The sequence below is a fragment of the Saccopteryx leptura genome, chromosome 13, assembly GCF_036850995.1.
Source record: "Saccopteryx leptura isolate mSacLep1 chromosome 13, mSacLep1_pri_phased_curated, whole genome shotgun sequence".
NCBI lineage: Eukaryota > Metazoa > Chordata > Mammalia > Chiroptera > Emballonuridae > Saccopteryx > Saccopteryx leptura.
Window position 1 is genome coordinate 19,921,517 of NC_089515.1, and position 7,491 is coordinate 19,929,007.

General features: G+C 38.2%; 1 pseudogene; it reads left to right on the forward strand.

Annotated features, from left to right (window-relative positions):
• The first annotated feature begins 2,059 nt into the window (after window positions 1–2,059).
• LOC136385211 (small nucleolar RNA U3) lies at window positions 2,060–2,214 on the forward strand (annotated as a pseudogene).
• Window positions 2,215–7,491: the final 5,277 nt, after the last annotated feature.

Consider the following 7,491-nt stretch of genomic DNA (forward strand, 5'->3'; position numbering starts at 1 on the left):
TTCAATTCTCAATCAGGGCACACAGGAGAAGCACCCATCTGCTTCTCCATACTTTCCCCTCTTTTTTCTCTCTATCTCTCTCTTCCCCTCCCGCAGCCAAGGTTCCACTGGAGCAAAATTGGCCCGGGTGCTGAGGATGGCTCTATGGCCTCCACCTCAGGCACTAGAATGGCTCCGGTTGCAACAGAGCAATGCCCCAGATGGGCAGAGCATCACCCCCTTGTGGGCTTGTTGGGTGGATCCCAGTCTGGCACATGCAGGAATCTGTCTTTCTGCCTCCCTGCTTCTCACTTTAGAAAAATACAAAAAAAAAAAAAATCAGCTGGACTTTAAGATCTCATTTTCAAATAATTTGCAGATTTGCGATTGGGAACATTTTGCTTCGAGGAGACCAATGTGTCACCTGCCATGACACTAATACAGCCTAGATTAATTCTGAGCTGAAGTAAGAATAAGCAAGAACCAAAACTCATCCTTTATTAACAAAACATGTGTGCATATGCATGTGTAAATATGCATATGTTAATATATATATATGTAATGTTATATATATATTATGATATATATATATATATATAATATAAGAAAGACTGCAAAACATAGTTGTTGTTTTTTTGTGTGTGACAGAAACAGAGATAGGGACAGACAGACTGGAAGGGAGAGAGATGAGAAGCATCAATTCTACATTGCAGCACCTTAGTTTGATTGTTTTCTCATATGTGCCTTGACTGGGGGCTACAGCAGACCGAGTAACCCCTTGCTCAAGTCAGAGACTTTGGGCTCAAGCTGGCGAGCCTTGCTCAAACCAGATGAGCCCATACTCAAGCTGGTAACCTTGGGGTTTTGAACCTGGGTCCTCTGCATCCCAGTTTGATGCTCTATCCACTGCACCACTGCCTGGTCAGGCATGCAAAACATAGTTATAATGATGTCAATACAGCTCCCACAGGTTCCTGGCATTCACAAATGGTTATTCTCACCGACATGCATATCACTGACACCTTGGGCAGACTTTCTTACAAAATATTTGAAATGTGAACACTCTTTGATTTTGAATTTTCAAATCAACTATTCAAAAGAAAAGGCAATTACAGCTATCATTTATTAGGTAATGACTGGTATCAGATACTGGGCTAAGCACTTTATAATAATTTCATTTACTATCTAGAACAGTGGTAGTCAATCTGGTCCCTACTGCTCACTAGTGGGCATTCCAGCTTTCATGATGGGCGGTAGTGGAGCAACCAAAGTATAAATAGATAGATTTAACTATAGTAAGCTGTTTTATAAAGATTTATTCTGCCAAACTTAGCAAAAATCTGACATAAAGTACTTGGTAAGTAATTATTATTATATGCTTTAACTTGCTGTAATTCTGTTTTATAAATTTTATAAAGTAAAGTTACTTCCCTACTTTATAAATCACCATTACTATGGAATCGGTGGGCAGTTAGAAAATTTTACTACTAACAGAGATACAAAAGTGGGCGGTAGGTATAAAAAGGTTGACTACCCCTGATCTAGAACAACTCAATAACAAAGATATATATTATAATATTATCTCTATTTTTCATGTAAGCACTTTGTGGCTTACCTATGTCAATGAGCTTGCTGAAGAATACACATGTGCAATAATGTCAGTACTATAAATCAGTTCAGGGTGACCACAGAGAGAAAGGCAGCCCTGGATTTGAAGCCAGGAGGACTGAGTTTAAGTCCCAGTCACCCCAATTTTCATGTGTCCCTCTAATAAACCCTCCCAGTTACTCAGAGGTGACCCCCTTTGAAATATAGTTTCCTTATCTTAGGATAGGGGACAAAATTTTTGTGAAAAGTACACCATATGTTACCTGGTATCAAGGTAGGAAACTATTGCTTAATTTGAATTTCAGAGTTGTACCAATAGTCAGATGGATGGTCATAGTTTTCGCTAATGTGTGGCTACTACACTGCATACAATATAGCACACACTTATGAGTAATTAGCCATTCATATCCTCCAAGCAACTGGGAAATCCTGTCTTCCATGACACTGGTATCAGTAGTATTCAATACATTGGAAGACTGTACTTTCAGGGATCATTTCTATAGTTTGTTACCAGTATATTGGCTAGTCAGAATTAGAATTCCATATTAGAACTAATCATATAGAATATTGAGAGAGTTTATAGATGACTTAAACTCTATCGGTGATGTTCTATTTCTTTAGCTGGGAGGTAGGTATACAGATATCTATTAAGTTACCTGTTATACATGAAACCTATGAAAAAAAATAAATAAATCAGGATTTACCTATGAAAATAGTAGCTCTCTCATTGCCTATGATTCTCACACAGAACAGCCTTACACTGTGTATTACTTGTATTCTTCTCTCCCACCCAGACCTCCCAGAAGAAGACAACCTTCCCCTTATATCATAATCCTTCTCTGGGCTATTGCACAAATAGTCTTGTATGGTTCATCACTGAACTGTTTCATGTGTGAATCTAAATTCTCCAGGTAGAATATATGAATTTTGAGAACAAGTACCATATATTTCAATCTAGTATTTATTTCCTTATGACATAAAGATAACTGTAGAACCAAAAGGACTTACGACCTCAGCTTTCCGCTCTATCTTCAGGTGACATTAGGCAAGTTATTTTCCTGGGCCTAAGTTTCCTCCTCTGAGGAATAGAGGAATGAATTTGAATACGTTTGCCTAGCCTAGATTATGTTCTATGAGTTGGGGAATTTTAATAGAGAAACAACTATGATCAACCTGTAAAGAACAGATCTCAAATTAGAAGATGCCTCCTAGATAGTAATGTAAGCAGAGAAAGTTCTCTTTTTTTTTTTTATTCTTCAGTTATCAGAATAATACTATAAAAATTTTGGAATTAGAAAACCTGACTTTGAACAAAATGAACTATGGTAATCTTTCATAAAAATCATGTTTGTTGCCTGACCAGGCAGTGGCACAGTGGATGGGGCGTCGGACTGGGATGCGGAGGACCCAGGTTCAAGACCCTGAGGTCGCCAGCTTGAGCGCTAGCTAGAGCAAAAAAAAACAAACAAACAACTTACCAGCTTGGACCCAAGGTCACTGGCTCGAGTAAGGGGTTACTCGGTCTGCTGAAGGCCCGTGGTCAAGGCACATATGAGAAAGCAACTAATGAACAACTAAGATGTCTCAACTAAAAACTGATGATTGATGCTTCTCATGTTTCTCCATTCCTGTCTGTCTGTCCCTATCTATCCCTCTCTCTGACTCTCTCTCTGTCCCTGTAAAAAAAAAAAAAATTTTTTTTAAATCATGTCTGTTTCTAAAGACTCCGGTTTTCCTTTACGATCTCTCACCGTTTAAGCACCAAAGCTCAAAACCCCTTCCCCCTTTTCTGTATGTGACATCCACAGTGCAATCACACAGATTTTTAAAACACTTGCCTGCCAAGCAGTCATGAAGCTTCTGAAGTGAGTTTCCGAGCATCCTTCAATGCAGTTTCCCAGGTGATTCCCCAAGTAAATGAGATCCTCTGGTATTTGGCCCCTGGCTAGTTCATGGCCAGAGGCAGAAAAGATAAAACTGACACTGTCCTATTTTCAGCACCTCATAAGAAGGCAGGATTCTTGGGAAAAAGACAATATTGCTGAGAAAAATAGAAGGCAGCAAGAAAATAGGAAGACTAAATATGAGATGCGTTGACTCCAAAAAGAAGCCATAGGCATAAGTCTATGTGGATTGAGTACAACTGATGAGAACAAAACATTGTGGACATCATGTATTCAGAGGGTCCCCAAGAGTCAGAGCCAACTCAGTGACAGGGGACAACTAGTTCATGGATGCCCACTGATAAAATTGAGTTCTGGGACAAGGTAGCCTGAAGATCCCTCCATGTCTTCCCCATTCTGCAGTTCTGTCTCTTGCCCCTCTGCTCCCCACTTCAGCATATGTACACAGTCCTCTATATAGACTTCTGGAACTTGAATGGTTATGGCTCAGAGATGATACTACTTGAAGTGGTTTTGTGGGTTTTGACTCTCTGTGCTGAAAGTTCGGATATAGACTTGATTTCTTAGCCTATTTTGAAGTGAGCTGATACCTAAAGTAGGTCAATGGGACCTAGAAGAGGTACGAGAGTATACACCAAGAGAAATAAAGGGTGGTTGAAGGTAAGACGGGAAAGGTAGGCAGAGAATTGCTGGAAGAAATGCATGAGAACAGATCCTTCCTTTTTCCCATTGATCATGGCTGTGTGGGACTATGCCTGTCACCCTGACAACTAGTCTCTGAAGGGCAGAGACCTGAGGACTGAAGCCAACAAGCTGATGATGGCTAAAGAGATAGATGAAAGCCCTTAAATTATTGATAACCCCATTGTGATGCTCGATGAATAAATTCTGCACTCTATATCTTGCTTAGTGACAAAATGAATACACTTGTTCTAAGCCATTTTTAATTGGGATATTCAATGAATTACAAATAAAAATCTTTCTGATTCAAGTCCAATATATACTCTTTGAATTTCTTCACTCCTCTGTCTTTTGTACCGTGTTTTCATTCACAGCCATGCTAGAATGGAGATGATACATTCTTCTCAATTTCTAACAGATGGAGAAAATTTTAGATAGGATAAATAAAATTGAACCATGAAAAGTATATGAATGGCTACATATTGAAACAAAAGTCAGAATTATTTATTCTGCAATTGTACCAAAACCACAATTTTGATTAAGGTAGATTTAATATCAATGAAAATGTGTGCATTGGGAGAGGTTGGACAGAAACTCTATACCCCTGTCTAAGGGATATAAACATACTTTATTACAAAGTAATAGGTTAGAACCAAGGCTAACGACACTCAAGGCTCATTCAATGCTGACATTTAAGTCAGGCAGATTGTGATTCCTGTAGCTGGTACTGTGGATGGACTGTCATATGAATGTAGCTACATTGGGTGGCACTATTTATTGTCTCCTGGCTTTTGTCATCAGCACTCTAGGGACTTTCATTAAAGCAACACTAATTATGTATCTAAACTGTGGCCTTTGTCTTGGTTTAGTGATGCGTTTAGTTATCAAATCATTCCTTGTTGGAATAGTATTGAAATTAACTGAAAGATAGTAGCTGTTTTCCCCAGAATCCTGCAATAAACAGGTACCTTCCTCAGAATAATTTCATGCATTGCTCTAGCACTACTTGAGAATTTGGAACATTAAAAATGGCATATATTTGTTATCACTTATTAAGGTTTTGTTCGCTAGAGAACATTTTTCATTTGTTTAATTATTTTCTAACTTGGCTTTTGCCTCACGCTTACTGATCTCTGGGAATCATACTGGAGTCCATCCATCAGCGGTGGCTGACCACTTTGAATATATTGCTCTCGATTATTAGTTGGTTAAAATAAACAGAGACACGTTTATTAATGAAATAAAATTAAAATATGCCATTTATTTCTGAGAACATGGCCTGGTTAAATGGAAATGAGGGGGATATAGTTAGTGAATTGTTCTCCACAAATGCACTGTGTCCCCTGGGCCATGCTACTGTTCTCCAAGGCAGGCTTCATGACTTAATTGCTTTCATCAGCATGTCAAACTGAGGTTGAAAAACAAACAGTATGCTTCAGAATGTCTTCTCTTTTAATTAATTATGACAGAGTAATTTGCTTCAATCTTAAACCAAGTCAGAAGTTGACAATTTTTTCTTAAAATGTTAAGAAGAACCAGTTTCTGAAAGCATGAAATAACAGTATATGTCCTTGCACAATTTTTTAAAAATGAGATGTTCAAGTGATTTTTTTACAATTTTGCTGAAATAGCTGTTATAAATATTAACTTTTAAAACTGGCATAGTACGTATGTGATCATTAATGAACTATGGAAAATAAGGTCCAGATGCTGACAATCTTTTGGCAATTATTCAGATATTCAGAGTGTCTTTTCTCAGGAAGAATTATGAAAGGTGAAGTGTCAGTCTTAGATCAGAACATATTTTATTCATTCTTCAGTAATTGGGTAATCAGTGGAGTTATTTTTATATTGGGAGTACTGAGAATTCTATACATAGAATATTAAATCGCCTGACCAGGTGGTGGTGCAGTGAATAGTGCGTCGGACTGGGATGCAGAAGACCCAGGTTCGAGACCCTGAGGTCGCCAGCTTGAGTGCGGGCTCATCTGGTTTGAGCAAAAGCTCACCAGCTTGGACCCGAGCAAGGGGTTACTCGGTCTGTTGAAGGCCCGCGGTCAAGGCACATATGAGAAAGCAATCAATGAACAACTGAGGTGTTGCAACACGCAACGAAAAACTAATGATTGATGCTTCTCATCTCTCCGTTCCTGTCTGCTGTCTGTCCCTGTCTGTCCCTCTCTCTGACTCTCTCTCTGTCTCTGAAAAAAAAAAAAAAAAGATATCGAATCAAATCATTCAATTCAACAAATATTTATTAGGCCTTTAGTGTGCTTATGGGAACCATCCCCCCTGTCCCCATCCACACCCAGCCAATCAGTTACAAAGATTCCTACCCATGAATAAAAACACTTGCCATTTACTGAGGGTGTTTAAGTCTAATGCATGAAGTCTGTAATAGGCAAAACAATCCCATTAGAAGTAAAACAATGCCCATGTTATAGCCATGAAAAATGAAGACCAAAAAGTTCCCAAATCATGCTCTGGAACTTATTGAAACAGGATTCAGACAGAGATTAATTTTGTTATCCTACAACTAAGATGTATTCTACTCGACACATGCCTCTGTGTATACACACACACACACACTTACACAGACACCTATGCAGAGCAAGGAAGATTGTTATAGCACTGATGCTAATTATAGTGAGGAAACACAGAAAGAAGAGAATTCTGATTGGAGAACTTAATGAAGGCCAAAGCAACTGGTCCCATTAACCTTCTCCCAACCAATTCTGTACGTTTTACTAACTATTACACAAAGAAGTTTTAAGATAGCAAAGTTATGATGCACTTCCTGGGTCCAGACAGAGATGCACTATAAACTGTCAACTGATAGTCGTGGTCTTTGGGACCAAGTCAACACCACCAGGAACCCCCTCTCTGGGGTGTGGTGGAGAAAGTCTGAAAAGGACAGTTGTAAAAGTAAACATGACAAGTAAAAATAAATAGCACCTACTATGTGCTAAGCATTCTTCTAGGTGCTAAGTATTTGATGAATGTTTAGATACATGACAAAGGCAATGTATTAAATTACTGCTTTTGCGTACATGCACATGTACTATGGTAAAAAATTTTATCAAGCTTTAGCAAAATGTTATTTTCTTGAGATTTTATTTAAGAAATTGTATCTGAAAAGATGTTTCATCCTGAGGAAAAGAGAAGGAAACAATAATCCTGCATTTGAATCATATACTAAAATACTAATTTTCATAAATAACATAAAAAAATATTCCCAGTGACTTGTTTCGGATTAAAGCTGAACAAGTAATCATTATAAAATACTTTAAAAACAATAAGTAGTGCCCATTTGTTAAGG